The sequence below is a fragment of the Capsicum annuum genome, unplaced genomic scaffold (assembly GCF_002878395.1).
Source record: "Capsicum annuum cultivar UCD-10X-F1 unplaced genomic scaffold, UCD10Xv1.1 ctg4331, whole genome shotgun sequence".
NCBI lineage: Eukaryota > Viridiplantae > Streptophyta > Magnoliopsida > Solanales > Solanaceae > Capsicum > Capsicum annuum.
Genome location: NW_025850773.1, coordinates 538,773 through 558,079, shown reverse-complemented (window position 1 = coordinate 558,079; position 19,307 = coordinate 538,773). Strand labels below are relative to the sequence as shown.

Here is a 19,307-nt window from a genome sequence, read left to right as displayed (position 1 = left end):
ATCATGTCAATCACTCCCACATCCCAGAAATACCATAATGCAACTACGTGGAGGGGTAAAATAGTCAAATCACACAAAATTATAAATTTCACATATTTTATCAAATTTTTAGGTCGTTACAAATGTCGACACCCCACTCATACGAGATACATAATTTCATTAAGAGTTTTTGGACTCAACCTTCACAATCATTATAGGAAGAAAATGCACTCATACCATAGGGAGGGGTAAAATAATAGTGCATTCACAACAAGTCAACATATGATTCGTTCTTGCCATTGAATTAGGTTATAGGATCTCTAATCCCCAGATTGGGTTTCCTCATATATGACTTAGATTTTTGCGCTTCAATTCCTTCTCCCTCAATGTGATTCAGACCATTTTCTTGCTAATACCTTAGTTGTGAATCTGCAAGATTATCACAAAGTTAACACAATTAATATTGATATACCATTGATCAATATGATTTCACAATATTATATTTTTCTCCTTATGGTCTGGATTTACCATTATAAAAATGGTTTAAACTCTATCAATAAATTTTTGGTGCTATCACATAACTCAAAATTGGAAAAATCAATTTCTCAACATAAAGTGGTTGATCAATTCACCTTTTCACCAGTTGAAGCTAAAATAGTTAGTTCAACTTCTATAATGAGTTAGCAAATCATAATTTATTTCTGATTAGTAAATAACACCAAGTTATTTTTTTTCTCATTTTGCATCAAAAACATTTTTAAGTACAACAAGCTCTAAGTTTTTTTTTAACTGAGTAAATATACTTGATTTGCTTGTGTAACCTGTTTAAGTACTTTTACATAATTTCATGCCAAGTGCAATTAGCCGTATATTTTTTTTTTTATTAGGCTAGTAAACTCCTATTTTTTCACCTCACTTTGATATATTTGAATCAAAAAAGGTTGCATGACTCATAAAATGTATTTCACAATTCTTCTTTTTCACCATAATATGACATGTCAAGGAAAAGTTCATCACATAATTTAGGTATTTTTCATTCCAAGAATGAAATTCATCTCACCAAAATATTTAATGTCAAATTGGCTATTCAATTTATCATTTATTTGATAACATGCATGTTAAAGTCAAAAGACATCAATAAATATACAAATAATAACATGTGATTTATCCCAAGACAAATATATGCACTTGTTAACTTTTTTCAAAGTATTCTCAAAAATTCAAAATCACATTTTTCATGGTGATTTTTTCTCATTTCATTAGTCTCCACTATTTTGAGACTTTAAGAAAATAAACTTTCATGAAAAGTATAATTTTATTCATGAAAAATCATAGGTAACTTTTTATCTTGCCTCCGCAAAAAGTAAAACTTTTTTTTTTTTTTACCTTTTTTCCACGTAAGTTGAGGAGTAGAAAGATATTTTACATGACTATCTCTTGCCATTCATCTTTTGAGATCTCTCATCTTGATATCCGTGATTTTTCAAACTGTATCAAAACATGAATCTCCTTAAAATTATTGGTGTAATATACCACAATTACAATAAATAATTACAATTGAAAATAAAATGAATAAAAGTGAAGAAAATAAAATAATCTTCTTCTTGTCTGAGGTGCGAATATCTCACTTTCTTTAAGGAGATTCAAGCCCACTGCGGCATAATCTACACCGATCCAGTAGTATACTCATGACTTGTCTCCTTCAGGATACAACAACCCATCAACAATATACAACTTAAATAACTCCGGATTAGTTGAAGAATCCAAAACTCCACCATAAGAACACCTTCCTTCAACATATATTTACTCTCTTTATATTATAAAGAGAATATAGTTAAAGATTTAGATTATTTTCTTTGTCTCAACTCTTTCTTTCACTAATATAATAACTCTCTTTTGTAAAGTGACTATAGTTGTAGACTTAGAATATTTTCTTTGCCTCAATTCTCTCTTTCACTACTACACACTATAATCTTTTTCACACTTATCATATATCCTAGTCCATGCAATAACATGCATGACCACCTCTATTTATAGGCGAGGTATTCATCCTTGTATTGAATAGGAAGAATGTGGTGTAGTAAAGTGGGTACATGAATGATTGGATATTACATGAGTTACAAGCATAATTACATAGTATAATAGACAAATAAAGACTTAGTGGTTATAGGAGTTTCAAGAAACTCATGACCATATTCTTCCACTAACAAATGTAAGTAATAATACTCATAATACACAATTTTTACTCATTAACACATGAACTTAATATATTAATTTAATAATAAAATACATATACACCAACATTATTATTATTTATTTTAAGAGGAAATAGTAAATCTAAATATATTAAAATATTATTATTATATAATAAATATTTTATTTAAAATAATTTTTTATTAATTATAATATATTCAAAATATTATATTTATTTCATCACATACCTATGCAATATCCAAGTATGTATATAATGAGATAAAGGTATTAGTCCACTTCACTTCCACGTGGAAGTGGATGGAGTGTACCTCGTCTTAATATTGTTATTAGAGTGACATATGTTAGTGTTTTAAGTTAATAACCAAATGACTAACCTACTAGTTCTGAAACTATGCATCTATATATATATATATATATATTGAAAGGCATAAGTTATGAATACTTAAACTTCATTTAGAATTTTTCAATATAAGGTTCCTAATATCAATTTAATAATAAATTTTTAATTACAAAATTTAATATTTTTAAATTTAAATATTTAAATATATCTAATCATTTAATTCAAAAATTTTAGTTCAATATTTATAAACTTGCCCTAAAAACTGCTTCATGACTTTCTATTATAGTATCACTTGGCTTCTTCTTGTGCTTTCACTTTTACATTTATATATAATAGTATACCTACTAGTGCGATGCACGAATAACATTAAACTATTATAATAATAATAATAATAATAATAATAATAATTATTATTATTATTATTATTATTATTATTTCATATTGAAATGTCTCACTAAACATGTTAAATCATATTATCTTTTTAAAAATAAAATCAACCACCATATTCTCAAGAAAATGAAAAAAACCTCTGCCCCTCACTCACCCCTACCCCGCTTCCATCATCCCCTCCCCAAAAAAAAACAAATAAATAAATAAATAAATTGTTAATTGTGCCCCCCTCCCCCAACATCTCTAACCCAATTTATATGAATATAAACAAAATTAGAATTAGCAAAAAAATTGTGTTTCATATGATTTATAATTCTAAATACATAATAAATAAATTAAAATATCTAAATGTTAATAAATCTATCTTATAATTCAACTAAAAGATAAATGTTTTTCAAAAAAAAATTATAACCCCTCCCCTCCACTCTTACCCCACACGCCTCCAACCTCACTCAATCCCTCTAATTCTAATTAAATCTATACAAAGAAAACAATCAGGTTAGCCTTAAAGATATTAGATTGTTAGTATTTCCTTTGCCCTCTAACAAAGTCTATATAATAAAAGGTTATATAACAAAAGCAAAATAATTATTAGCAAAATAATTTTTATGCTTCGTATTTTTGTAATTTGAATTACATAGTAAATAAAATGTCTATAAATCTATTTTATAATCGACCTAAAAAGTTAATATGTGAATGTAATCTTAATTTATGAACTCGAACAATTATGAATTGCATTTAATTGAATTAATACAAAAAAAAAAAAAAGAAATAAAATAATATTAAAAGGAAGAACAAAAATCAAACACATATTTTAAATAACTTAAGCTTATCAACCATATCAGTAAAACTCCTAATTCCGCAATTATCTATTATCTTTTCTCTTCATTCTTCTTTATCTCTTTTGCAAGTCAACAATAGCAACAAAATTATCACTATAAAAAATAAGAATGAACTCTCAAAAATACTTTCATAAATTAAATAATAGAAATAATATTAATCTAAAATTGATTTACTTATAAATCTTTTACTTATCGAAATTGTCGTTTCAATCAATATCTTTTTTTATTCTTCTTATCTTATTGGAAGTTGTTACCATTTATAGTGATAGGTGAAAAACCGCGTGAAGTAGATGGAGATAACATCAGTGGATGTGGAGCTGTTCCTCTTCGTTTATGTTAACCAAGAAAGATGAAGATAAAAAAGTCACATTGTTCCCGCATATAAAAAATGTTAGATTAAAAAAAAATTATAAAATAAAAAATATAAAGAATGTAGTATATAAATTTACAAATAAAGCTAATGTGATAATAATATATATAAGAGAAGTTAAGAATCTAGAACTCCATTTCAGTTCAAATTTCAAATACCATATTAATTTAATAAAAGAGGGTTACTTTATTATTCTTTCTTATCTTAATTTTTTTTCAAATATAATCTATATTTACCTACTAATTTATATAATTTGAATTCATTGAGATAATGATAATTCTTATTACTTCTGTTGCTACTTCTATTTTAAATTTAGATTTCTAATCTTTATCTTGCAGTAATAATACAATTTGTTAATAATAATTATCCACATTTTGTGGGCAGCAAATCGTGTCATAAAGGAATACATACTGTTGACACCTATTTTTGCCCTCCACAACTAAGTCTAATTTCGAGTTTCTTTGATTTTAAATAAAACTACAACATTTATTCTATCCAGATAAAAATTTTCTAAAGTATTTATCTGGCTAATTTTTATCATTTTAAGTAACGATTATATATTTTCATATTTGTGTATACAAAATCGTATAATTTTATTACTATAATTATTTTATAGAAAATCAAATTTTAATCGAAGGTTATCTTGAAAATTTATTCAAATGGGTGAAATCTTGATTTAAAAATAATTTGTCCTCAAAAATAATTTATTTGGATAAATATGTGTTTGATTTTATTAAATCAAGAAGCTCGGGATTAAATGATGTATTAATTCGTATCGAATTTTCATTTAATTTAGTTAATCTATTAGATTTGGCCATAATTGAAATCAAATTGGTCGCAATTGCAATACAATTGACCAATTGATTTTCAATGTGGCCAAAACTTAGATGAAATTGGGTGAATCCTAATTCAATTGAGGTTAATTTTTAAATAACCCCAAAAATCTTCTAATTTCCTCCCCCCCCCCCTTCTGAAAGTGACTCTAATTCAAGCCCCAAAATAATTTTAGCCCAAAACAACCCATTCAACAGCCTAATACCAACCAAATGATCCAGTCCATGTCTCAACCAATGACCCGACCCAAACTCCCTAATCTTTCTCTTGTAACCCATTTACCTGATAGCCATAACTTTCAATTAACAAAATAACAACAACAAAAACCAAAGCCCCACTATATAACCCGACAGCAAAATGCGTGCAATAACTTCAACTCATCAACCAGCTCTAACCGTAGCGTCAACCCGACCTGACATCAACCCGAATCACCCTCAAACGTACAACTCAAACAACCGCAACACCAACAATTTCAACACAACAATCCAGTGATACCCAACAATAATAAATCCAAACAATAGTAACTCCGACTCGAAAACCCTACATCAACAATCCCGATAACATCCAAAATTTAAATTTTAAATTGTTCGTACCAAAATGGTACAATCCCATCTCACCCCTCAAAAAAAATCCCTAAAACGCCCCTCAAATTTTTATCCCACTCGTAAAAAATTAGTAATACCATCCCCATTCCATTTCTATAAATAAGTGACCTATCTTTTATTGAACGAGGTTAAAGAGTTCGGATAGCAAGAACCTTAAAAAAACAGTGACCCCTTATGTTGCTATTAATTTTGGTAGTGGTCCTGAGTTTATGCCAAATCCTTTTTCTGTGTCCACCTAGGTTAGTGACTTTATTGTGGCCCAGAAGTCTATAGGGGTTATATGGTATCTATTTGTAGTAGAGATATATTAGCGAATTTGATAGAGTTGGACATGCTAGACTTCGATGTGATTTTGAGGATAGATTGGCTGCACTCATGCTATGCTTTCCTTGATTATCGGACCAGAAGAGTCAGTTTCTATTTATCGAATGAGCTGGTGATTGAATGGGAATGTAGTTCCCTAGTGCCCAAGAGAAGGTTTATATCTTATCTTAGAGTCTGAAAATTAATTTTCAAGGGATGTCTCAACCATTTAGTGCATGTTAAGGATTTTCCTTCATTTTAATCTGTCCCTGTGGTCTGTAAGTTCCTCGAGGTAGTTTTTGATGATCTTTCTGGTGTTCTTTCCGATAAGGAAATTGATTTTGGGATTGATCTTCTTTCGGACACTCATACTATCTATGTCCCTACTCATATAATGGCTCTGGATAAGTTGAAAGAACTCAAAGAGCAGTTGAAAGGTCTTTTGGATAAGGGTTTTATCCGCCCTAGTGTTTCTTCTTGGGGCACTCCGAGTCTATTCGTGCGTAAGAATGATGGGTACTTTCGGATATGCATACATTGCCACCAATTGAATAAGGTGACCGTGAAGAATAAGTATCCCCTTTCGAGGATTAATGATCTATTTGTCAGCTCAGGATGCTAAGTTCTTTTCTAAGATCGACCTTTGATCAGGTTATCATCAATTGAAGATTAGGGAGGTGGATGTCCCTAAGACCGTCTTCCGAACCCGATATGGTCACTTTGAGTTTTTGGTGATGCCTTTTGATTTAACTAATGCCCCAGTGGTATTCATGGATCTTATAAAATGGGTATTTTGTCAGTTCTTGAATTTATTCATGGTTGTATCTATTGATGATATTTTGGTGTATTCGAAGAGTGAGGCGAATCATGTTGATCACTTCCGTTTAGTGTTACAGACCCTTAAAGAGTAACGATTGTTTGCTAAATTCTCTAAGTGTGAGTTCTGATTAAATGCTGTGACTTATCCGGGTCATATTTTTTTTAGTGAAGGGATCATGTTGGATCCACAGAAGATTGTGGGGGTTAAGAAATGGCCTAAACCCACGACTTCAACCGATATTCGGAGCTTCTTGGGTTTAGCCGATTATTATAGTAGATTTGTGGTGAGCTTCTCTTCTATTGCTGCCCCATTGACTAAGTTAACTTAGAAAAAAGCAAAGTTCTTGTGGTCGGAGGCTTATGAGGGTAGTTTTGAGAAGTTGAAGGATAAGTTGACTTCGGCTCCTGTTTTGACCCTACTCAAGGGAACGAATAGTTTTGTGGTTTATTGTGATGCGTACCATGTGGGATTAGGTTGTTTGTTGATGCAAAATGGCAAGTTGGTTGTATATTTTTCTAGACAGTTGAAAGTTCATGAGAAGAACTATCTGACACATGATTTGGAGTTATTGGTTGTGGGTTTCGCCCTAAAGATCTAGCGTCATTACTTGTATGGGGTTCATATTGATATTTTTTTAGACCATAAGAGTTTTTAATATGTGTTCACCCAGAAACAGTTGAATCTTAGGTAAATGAGATGACTTGAGTTGCTCAAAGATTACGACATAAGTCTCCATTATCATCCAGGTAAAGCTAACATGTTTGCTGATGCTCTTAGCAGGTTGTTCATGGGAAGCTTATCTCATGTTGATGGGGATAAACAAGAATCGGTAAAAGATATTCACCGTTTGTGTAATCTTGGGGTTCATCTCTTGGACTCCAAAGATGGTAGTGTGATAGTTCAAGAAGTGGCAAAGTCATCTCTAGGTGGTGAGGTGAAGGAAAAACATATTTGAGATCTTATTTTGATGCAGATCAAGGATGATGTTGCTCGCCAGAACGTGATGGCTTTTGAGATTGGTGGTGATGGCATCTTAAGGTACCAAGGTAGGTTTTGTATTGGGATGGTTTATTTTGAAGCGTTGTATGGTAGGAGGTATAGGTCTCCTATTGGGTAGTTTGAGGTTGGCAAAAGTAGATTGTTTGGACCGGACTTGGTTCACCAAGCCTTCGAGAAGGTGAAAGTTATTTGAGATAGTCTTAAGACCGCCCAAAGTCGCCAAAATTCCTATATAGGTGTAAGGCGGAGAGATTTTGAGTTTGATATGAATGGTTTGGTATTTTTCAAGGTGTCTCCCATTAAGGGAATGAAGCGGTTTGGAAGGAAGGGAAAGCTCAGCCCCGTTATGTTGGCCCATATCTTGTTTTGAAGAAAGTTAGGAAGGTTGCTCATGAGTTAGAGTTGCCTTCTAGTTTGAATTCTACTAATTCGGTCTTCCATGTGTCAATGTTGAAGAAGTGCGTCGGTGATCCTTCCTTGCTCGTTCCTTTGGAAAGTGTTAGTGTTTTAGATTCCTTATCATACGAAGAAGTCCTAGTGAGAATTTTGGATCGGCAAGTCCGTCAGATGCGGACTAAGGATGTGGCTTTGGTAAATGCTCTATGGAGGAACCAAAAGCGTGAAGAAGCTACTTGGAAAGCCGAAGAGGACAAAAAGTCCAAATACCCATTCTTGTTTTCTGCTTCAGATAATCGTACTTTAGGTATGTGTATTCCTTAATATCTTTGTTTTCTGTCTTTGTTAAAGGAAAGTGTGGATGTATTGGGAGTCAAATCGTGATAATAAATTCCTTGTCCTGTCATTCGGGGAAGAATGATCCAAAGGAGGTTAGAATGTAACACCCCAAATTTTTGGTCCTTGGAAATTTCTGAAATTTTATCCTCACTGTCCTGACTACGACTTACCATATGAATCGTAGAGAGTCTTGATGAGTAGTTGGACCCAAATCATATCCTGACCACTGTGTGTGGCCAAGCCTTCTGCTCTGAGTACGTGTGTCTTACTACAATCCGTAAGGACTCTTTATGGGTCATTATGTACAAATCGTAGGATGTCTAGTATATACCCAAATGGATATTGTGTTGATTACTACTGAAAGCTATAATTCGTAGTGTACCATGAAAAGTTGTATTAGGTAAGTTAGTGGGTCAACAGTGTGTGTGTGCCCTAGAAATTATCTTGGCTACGACTCATGGTAATGAGTCGTAATGGATCCCTATGTGTCGTATAGTGACCCGTAGTCATTGATGATTAAATTTCAGCTTTTAATTTAAGGGCACTTTGGACAATTACCTTCGTACCCAATTAAAACCTCACATTCATAAAGCACTCAAAGGGGTTATTTCTTATTCATAACGTAATTAAACACTCTCAAAACTCTCTCCAGTTCTCTCAAGCAAGAAACTGAGGGTTTCAAAGATGTAGGTCATCCAAGGGCTCAAAGGTTGAATTCTTTCCGTAAAACTTAGTATTTCAAGCATGTTACTCTTACCTAATTATTATTTTGTGAAAGGCATGAATTTATTACATGGTTCAATTGAATAGTTTTGAATGTGGGTTTCCAACATGGTTGAGGGTTTTGACATGATTCCTCCTTGAATTACTTTTTCATGATTTATTTTACATTGTTTATGCTTTATTAATGGTTTGAAATTTATGGGGTGCATGAGAATGGTGAATAAACTAAGGGTCATAGTTTTCCCCAGATTTATGTTTTAAAAAGAATGGAATTGGCTTCAAATAACGGTTTTCCCTCAACCTACTTGTGTGAATGATTTTGAATTATAAAGATTGTCACTTGGTTTGACTTGCTCACCTATATTATTGCATTGCATAAATGGTAAACCAATGAACTTAGATTTTAAAGGCCTTGTTGTCTATCATATTAATGAACAAAGGGGGCGAGGCGTTCCCCCAAGATTTTGATATTAATGAACAAAGGGGGCGAGACGTTCCCCCAAGATTTTGATATTAATGAACAAAGGGGGCGAGACGTTCCCCCGAGTTTTAATGTGATTGTTATGACATAAAGATAAGCTTGCAAGTGTTTGGGTATGATGATGCCCACGCTGTGCCTTAACGCTTAGTTCATTGATTAATAAATAGGTTATGTAAAACTTGATTTAAATTGGCCTTAGTGGGGATTATGTAGTGAAGCCATGAAGGTGTGGGTATTGAATGACATATACTGGAAACTTGTGTTTACCGACATGAGGTTTGGACTTGATGACCTATGTGCACAAGTCACACTTGATATACATATATATTTTGGGATGGCTAGTTTCCTTGATGGATTAGTTTTTTCTCAAATTTTCTCCTGTTCATACTGCTAACACGCACTTGGGCCCTTTCAGCAGGGGGAACTGAACCCATATAGCCCGTAGGTGCCTATTATGACGGTTGCGCTATATAGTCCAGGATAATATTTTAGTTCATGCTAAACCTTGTTTCCTATCCTGGCATACTATTTATATATGTATTATGATGTGGTTCATATGGTATTTGAAATGGTTTGACTTGACATTATTTTGTCCCCTGTCCCCGAGTTACATGCTAGTGCATACCCCACTAACTATCTCTGGATGTTGTATCCCCAGTTGATGCAGACATCGAAGATACTGCTACTTTTTATGTGTAGAGTTAGGTGGATCAGATCGATTCGTTGATTCATTGTGGTAAAGTGGTGAGCTTCCATTCTCCTAAAGTCTTAGACATTTCATCAGTTTCTTTCATAGACTGAAATTAAGACTTTACATTTTCATTTTCATTATCAGTCAGAGTTGGGAATATATCTCGACCAAGATTGGTTTTAGTTTTTCTTACGTAGAGGCTTTGTTGGATTACTATGGACTTGAGTGGTGTTGGTTGGTTATTTCATGGTCGGTTGTCGGTTATCGGTTACAGACATATCCTTTATTCTTTGAGTTTATTTCATGCTATTTTGTTATATATTTGGAGTTCATCCATTGTTTGGCAGTGTGTGGTGTTTGCGTTAAGTTCAGGGGTAGTCTCCGATCCATGATGGACTTGGGATACCCGTCACGATCAGGCTTTAGTTCGGGTTGCGAGATTCTCGATAATACTTTTGGTAATTTTGATCATTAAGATGCATCCTTGCAAAAGCTTTTCAAATTTCAAAGCTTTATCTAACATTGTATACGTCGGGTTTCATCTCGTTTCAACATTGAGACTCACAAGACCACAAGTATCTATCTTAACTTTCTTAACAGATGACTTTAAAATAGCAAATCTTGAAGTGGAAGATCTGAAATATTTCACTGCATTTCTTAAACGAGAAACAGGCTCAATTTTTTCTTTTAATCCCTCTTTTACAGTTAAGTTCAAAACGAGAGAATTACATCTAACATGTAAGAATCCATTTTTAAACATTACCCCTTTCCAATCTTTAATACGTAACTTCAAAATCTTAATGGTAACATCATTTACAATTGCATTATCCAAAGTAATTATAAATGAGTTCTCAAAGCCCCAACTTAATAAGTACTCCTCAATTCCTTTGGCAATAGTCTCGGCTTTGTGATCTAGTGCTTGAAGAAAATTAAGTATTCTCTTTGGTAGATTCCATTGATCATCAATCTAATGTGCAGTAACAACCATATAATTAAAATTCTGAAGTGATATCCATGTGTCGCTAGTAATACAAACATGTTGGTTCTTGATAAGCTCTTTAAGCTTTTCTTTCTCTTCATGATAAATCTATAAACAATGTGTAGCAATAGTTTCACGAGAAGGTACTTCAAAGTTGGGCAAGACTTTAGCCATTAATTTCTTAAATCCTTCTCCCTCAACAACTCTAAACGGTTGCTCATCAATGATCACAAATTCAACAATTGTTCTTTTAACTTCATCCACATTATACACCACCAGCTTCTAGCGGGCTTCTTTTGACAGATTTATTGTGGTTTGCCTCTTATCGACGGACCTAAATGGGGGGTTGTGACATTTGTCATTTAAATGTGTCCATAATATAGTTTCATTAACAACGTCGACAGTAAAAGTTTTAAGGCAATAACTGCCTTCTTTCCTACATTTACCCCATTTGACAATAAACTTGAAGAAATGATCCCAATCCGAGACATTTCTCTACTTGTATTTTCAGATTTAGAAGGTATTAGAGGAGTTGTTCATTTTTTATTTTTAGGAGGGATGCGTTGATGAGGAGTGACTTTACCTTGTTGTTGAGATGCCATTGGCATAGTTGGAGAAATGTTGGTAATCACCTCAACATCTACTTCAGAAGATGTAGATTTTGCCCGAAAAGAAAATTACTGCACATGCATAGAAATTATTGTTATTCTTTTTATACAAAACTTAATTCAAGATTTCTTTATAAATACCCAAATAACATAATTTTTTTGATAAATATAATCAAATTTTTGGCGTTGTTAGCAATGAAAACAAAACAAGAATCTCTATGAGACTTGTTGAAAGAAGCTACTTACCCATATAAAGATAAATTGAAGAAGATGATCGAAATTTTTGGTATTGTTAATTCAAGATGACGTTTGGAATTTGGAAAGTTGAAGAGTTTACCTGAAATTACTAAAGTGAAATAATGATTTGTTAGTATCTGAACTTTGAAAAGTGACCTGACTTATTAGTAGTAGTATCATTTGGGCTTTAGGGGCATTGACAATAGCTAGTGGGTTTGAATTTCTAGTCCAAGACTGGTAATAAAATGGGTATTCCTGAGAAGCTAAAGAACATATATAATTATATTTATAATAAATACTGCTACTTTTTATGTATAGAAAATTTTCCAAAAGTTGGTTTAATATTTTTTAGTCAAAATCAAACAAAATCAATTTATAGTCAAATTTTTTTTCAATACCAAATCAAATCACTAGTCGATTTTTTTTTTTTGATTTGATTTGATTTTGTTCACCCCTAATTTCTACATAGGAGCAAAACATGAAAGTATATAACGTCGAATGGAGTAAAATGCAAGTTTGTAAAATTTTTAAATCTAAATTAAGATGGATAATTATTTCAAAATTTACATTCAGAAATGGTAAAAACTAATGTGATGTTGCTTAAGGAAAAACAGTTTCACATCACAATTGGATAAGTGATAGTAGATTTTTCTTTTCTAGATTTAGTGATTTTTTGCGATTTTGTTTTGTATTGCTTTGAATAGTCTGAAACTAAAAGGGGCACTTTCTCAATCCTAGGAGTCAAATTGGACAGTACTTTCTTTTATGTTACAAAACAGACAATTTACCCAAAAATGGGCAAACTACAACTAACAACATATGTGAACATTTGGGAGGAAAAAAATTGTTAATAGGGTTTGCCCAAAAATTCATAAATCTATTATTAATAGTTTACCCATTTGTGGGCAAACTATAATCCTTTCACTGAGAGATTCGACTGATAACTGATTAAACATCACACTGTTAATATCCCTGAAAAGATTATTGTGAATGTTTGGTCACTTTAATTTTTTAAAAATGGTATAACTTTTTCACTTATAAATATGCATTGTTATTTAATCCATTTTACCTCATTCATCACAAAAATAATTTTACTAATATCATTTATTTTGGACTTTCAGAATTGATAATTGTGTCTCAACAATTCTAAATGTTTTCATATTCAATTGAATCGGATGTATGTAAATGTAATCAATTGTAAAATGAAAATATAAAGGACTCAAAGAAATTTTGGTTATAAGTTTTGGAGCTTTGCACGTTCAAAAGGTAAAATTTTGAAGTTGTTCAACTAAAAATATATGTATGTTAACTTTTTCTTTATTTTGTTATTTTAAGAAAATGGTGAATGTGATTATTTTTGGTGGATAGAAAATATGTCAACAAATGAAACGAACACCATTCTGTCATGATTGAAGAGACCCACATTCGATGGTTATACCGTGACTTCGCAGAACACTATGAAGTTTGACATGCTATTTAATCTTAATGAAGTCGTAGAAGAAAGAAATTTTCTTAGGACATTGCTAAAAGAATCCGAAGAAAAACAAAATCATTTGAAGGACATGCTTGATAAAACTGAGTAGGAGAATCGTGTTTTGGAAAGGAAATGAATGAAGAACAGAAAAAAAAGAAACTATTGGAAGTTTTTTTGTGTTATGTTGATTTATTGTTCGATTTTGAATTTTTTTATTGATTAGTTATCATGTAGTCTCTCAGTAAATTTAATATTTATGCAGTATATTTTTATAATTTTAGTACTTCGAATCTATCATGTAATATGTTCCTCAATTTAAATTCGAATAAAATCGGTTCCTATGTTACAATTGTTGTTCATTTTACTTCATCTAAGTAATTATTGCTATTTATTTTTTATTACAAGTTTTAATTTTTGTAAATTATATTTTGTTATCTATAATTTTAAAACCATAACTTAAAATTAGAGATGTTGATGTTTAACACTGCGAAAAAAAATTCTTTGAATTCAAAAAAGAATTTAAGAAAATGTAGTTTGCCCAATTTTGGGCAAACCCTATTAACATTTTTTCCCTCCCCAAACATTCATAGATGGTGTTAGTTTTAGTTTGCCTACTTTGGGATAAACTATTCATTTTATAGCATAAAAAAAAGTACTGTCCATTCCGACTCCTAATATTGAAAAAGTGTCTCTTTTAGCTTCAAACTCCTTTGAATAAGGTGATTTCAAAAGATCTTGGATAAAACTGATTAATATCTTTTTCAATCTTAAATGTCCAATACAAATGTTTGATTCAATAGGAGTCTACATGAGAAAAATATCATTAATTAATGATTATTTTATTTCGAGGGCAAAAGTTTTTTATACCATATGTTTGACTGACTTGCATCTTTGGAGAAAACATTCGTTGTTGAAGTGCATTCTTAAATTCAAATTAGCTAACTTTATTAAGAGAGGAGAACAAAAGTAATTCAAAAACATAATGCAAAGAAAAAAAATCATGATAAGGCATAATAACCATAATTTGAAGTTGTAAATGTATGAATAAGTATTAAAAACTAAAAATATGGGAAGGAAGTGAGATAGATATACATTACATCAAAGGCTAAAGAAACTAACACCCCCAAATCCTAATGATATAAAACTCCACAGCTTGGATATATTTTCAAAGTTGTTCTTGTAACTATGAAAAATCTAAATGTTTGTCCATATATAGCACTTTCTGCAGGAATGACCATGAATTAAGAATTTCAACTTAGAAATGGACAAAATGGCCAGACGTGTAAATATTAATGATTTTGTCAATCAACAACAACTTACACAATACATTCCAAGAAAATATTAATAATTTAAACAAGTACACATTAATTTTCTTTTGATTAATGCTTCATATTGCATGTATATTAACTTGAAATTATTTGAACTGAAACTAGAAGTAAGCAGAATCTATCCAATCTCTTTTCTTTGTCATGTGAAGTATTTTTCTTTTTGGTAGTAGACAATCTAGATCTCCTTATCTTTATTGATGGTGACAATGTCCCTGAAATTAAATAACAAAAAAGAGAAGTAGAAAATGAATTTATTTAGAGGAAAAACGACTAATTTCAAAAGATGCCTGTAATAGCCCGGGTTTTGAACTCTAAAATTTTTATGTGATTGTGCTTACTGTCTGGAGTATGGCTCAGGTGATGAATCATAGGCCCTCTTCATGAGTCGTATAGTTCCAGTCGTAGCCAAACCAGTGAGGTGGCCTAATGTTTCTATTTGGATCACGACTTGGCCCTCACGAGTTGTAAGGTCTAGTCACGAGTTGTAGGGTGTAACTTGTAACCATTTTAGCGAGGTGGCCCTGAGTTTTTGCCTGGGCTATTAGTCGTGGTGATGAATCATGACTAGTGACCATGAGTCGTTACCCGACCCATAGAGACTAGTGATAGTTTTCGGCATATTTTAAGTGGATTTATTTTGGTCTATTCCTTCCACCCCATTATTTTAAATGACTTAAAACACTCTAAAGGACCCCATAATTCTTCATTACTCAATCATAAACATCATTCTCTCTTCTCAAACTTCAAAAGCAAAGGAAAGGCTAGGATTTCTAAGGATTAAGCACCTAAAATTCAATCAGTGGTTTTCTCTTCAAATTTCTTCGGTATCCATACATGTATCTCTTCGTTAAATTTATTTTTACAAGCATTTATTTAATTATTGTCCATGTGGATTTAATTGTTGGTTTTGAATGGTTTTGAATGTGGGTTGAGGGATTTGGAATGGTTATGGTGCAAATTGATTTTCCATGGTTTTAAATTGGTCATTCATGGTTATTCTCATGGTTTTGAACTCAATATATGCAGGGGTATGGGAATTGGAATAGGAAATATGTTTTTTCGCAAATTTTATGGTTTAATGGTTTGAAATTGACTTTACCCTCAATTCAACTTACGAAATTTGTTTTGGACATGAAAATACACATGGTTTAACTCACTTTTGGAACCATGCATTACGTAAAAGGTTAATGAAACTTAAAAATAATTTTTGGAAGGCCTTGGTGGTTATGGATTGGTTCTTAATTAGAAACTTTGGAGTCAAATTTGGATATCTGGTTTCAGAATGGCATAGTGAAATTAGCTTACAAGCTTAACTTTGTTTGATATGATGATACCAACGGTAAAGGCCTAAATAAAAAATTCCTTGGTTAATGGATGAGAATGTATAAATGGTTTTAATTTGGACTTAAAGGGGATTGTGTAGCTCGCTGTGGATGGTGGAGGGGGATCGATACTGAAACCACATTTGCTGGCGTGGGAGTCTTTATGACCGTATGCTTAGTTCATACTTTATATATATTTTGAAATGGATGGGGTCGTGGATTCCCTGGATATTCCTCAAATTTCCTTGGTTTGTGTGACTAACACGCATTGGGGCTCTTTCAGTAGGGGGAGGTGAACCCATATAGCCCGTGGGTACCCTTAGGACAGTTAGAGCTACACAATCCAGGTTAATGATTTTAAAATTCATGCTTAAACCTTGTTCCTATCCCGACATCTTATATATTATATATATGAATGTGTGCATATGGTTTTTGAATGGTTTTTGACTGATTTGATTATGGCATTATTTTATCCCTTCCATGAGTTACATATTAGTGCTCATCCCACTAACTTTTCCCAAATGTTGCATTATTTTATGATGTAGGGTCCTAGAGGTTCTTTGATTAACTTATGTAGAGTTAGGTGATTCTAGTTTATCCGCTGGTCATCTTGAAGTGGTAAGTCCCCTTATTTTGGAAGCCATGTTACTTCTTGGTTTTATTATGTTGTCTTAGACTATCACTTTTGGATTCATTTTGGCTATAGTTGAGGGCGTATGTCTCGACCTATGTTGATGTTTGATTTTGTTAGAAGCTTTTGTGGACAAAGTATGGGTGGTTATTGTCTATTGACTCTTAGTTCCTATTTAGTTGCCTATCTATCTTTCACATTCTGTTTGGGTTACTTCCACTATTATATTTATTGTGCTTATGTGACTAGGCAAAGTGGGTGGTCTCCGGCCCTTGGTGGGCTTGAGATACCCATCGCGACTAAGCCCGAGTTCAGGTTATAAAAAGCTTAGTATCAGAGTATAGTTTCAGGATCATTGGGTGTCCACAAAGCCATGTCAAGTAGAATCTCTTTTATAGGTATGTAGCATGCCACACTTATAAGGGGGATGCTATAAGGAATTTAGGAATGTTTCCCTTTCTTATGTTCTATTTCGGGCTACAAAGTCTGGTGTCTTGAAATTTCTCTAATCTTTAACTTACTCATTTTCAAATCATGCCTCCCCAAAGATCTGATGGTTGTAGAAATCCTTTGGAACCTTTGTCCTACCTGAGGATGATGTGAATGGAACTCACCCTGTTTATGAAGTGCAGAATTGATCTAGGGTCCCTGCTCATAATTGTATTACCTCGCGTAAAGTTCCACTAGTTTCTACTATTCCTCCTCAATATTTTTAGGCTAATGATACTTATGCCTTGACGCCTCAGGGTGATGTTTCAAATGTAGAGTTTTGTCAATCTATTCATTTTCTTATACAGTTGGTGGCCTCTCAGTCCTATCAGTCTAACCGTGTTAGTTTTGTTGCTCCTTCTTCTGAGGTCACTCAGTTGGCTAATTTATAAGGTTGAACCCCTTAACCTTTATAGGCTCTAGGGTTGAGAAGGATTATAAAGAGTTTGTTGATGAAATAGAAAAGATATTCAAGGTGATGCATGATACTAATTCTGAGGGTGTAGAGTTTGCTGCATACTAGTTAAAGTATGCAGCTTATTAGTGGTATGAGGTGTGGGAGCATTTAAGAGGTGATGATGTGGATCCAGCTTTATGGGATGAGTTTTCGGGTGCCTTTCTTGATCATTTCTTTCCTTAGGAGTTGAGGAAAGCTAAGTCTAAGAAGTTTTTGAATCTGAAGTAAGGAAAGATGAGTGTAAAGGAGTATGATTTGAAATTTTAGCAGTTGACTCGTTATACTCCAGAGTTGGTGTCTTCTATGAGGGTGAAGATGAGAAAATTTGCTTTTGGTTTGTCCCGTGACTTAGTATTGGAGTGTAAGGCTATGGTTTTGAATAATGAAATAGATATCTCTAGGCTTATGGTTTATATGCTATAGGTAGAGGATGAAAATATGAGATAGGCAGAGATGGAGGAGAGGTCGAATAAAAAATTCAGGTATTTTGAGCAGAGTAGAGGTGAGCAAGTTAGTGGGAAAGATGGTAGATAGTGGAGTAAGAAAAAGACTTGGGGAGATTCTGGTTCATATTCTTTAGCTAGTGCTCATTATCCAAAGCTATCTGGTGATCATCGTTTTGAGGGTAGTAATGATCCTAAGGAATAGGGTGCCCAGTCTTAGGCTAGTGGAGCTCAGTCAACCCCACCTTATCCTCCTTGTAGATTTTGTGGACAACTTCATCATGGTTATTGTGATGTGGGAAGGAACATGTGCTTCAATTATGGTCAGTCTGGACATATAGAAAGGAACTATCCCACAACTAAGGTAGCCTCTAGGGCTAATAAGGTTCCGATCGCTACTTCTTCGGCTCCGGCGCCAAAGGGTGATACTTCTGGCACCGACACTGGACAAAATTATCTCTATGCTCTTGCTACACATCAAGAATTTGAGGCATCTCCTAATATTATTACTAGTACATTACATCTTTTCTCTCGAGATGTGTATTATTTGCTTAATTTAGGGCCTATCTTTTTTATATAGCCCCTTATCTAGCTGTGCATTTTGGTTTTTGTACCAAAAAGTATTTCCATCCCCTTTTTATGTTTACTTCGGTGTGTGATTCTGTAGTTTGTAGAAGGATCTATAGGGGTTGTCTGGTGTCTATCTTTCATAGGAAGACATTGGTGGATTTGGTAGAGCTTAAAATAGTAGATTTTGAGATAATTTTAGGGATGGGTTGGTTCATTAGTGCTATGCTCTCTGGATTGTAGGACCCAAAAGGTCAATTTCAAATTTCTTAGTGAACCAGTAATTGAATATGAAGGAAGTTCTTTAGTGCCTAAAAAGAGGTTTATCTCTTATCTTAGAGCCTGAAAGTTGATCTCTAAGGGGTGTCTGTATTACCTGGTTGGGGTTAAGGATTCTAGTTTTGAGGGGCCCTCTATGGAATCTATCCCTGTTGTCAATGGGTTTC

The 19,307-nt window shown here is 32.9% G+C and overlaps 1 long non-coding RNA gene across 1 annotated transcript; it reads right to left on the bottom strand.

Annotated features, from left to right (window-relative positions):
• Window positions 1-343: 343 nt before the first annotated feature.
• Window positions 344-12,255, bottom strand: LOC107874916. Its single transcript, XR_001675644.2, has 4 exons — window positions 12,160-12,255; window positions 11,889-11,985; window positions 1,366-1,467; window positions 344-408 (listed from the first exon to the last, which is right to left on the bottom strand). It is a non-coding gene; the product is annotated as an uncharacterized LOC107874916 (long non-coding RNA).
• Window positions 12,256-19,307: the final 7,052 nt, after the last annotated feature.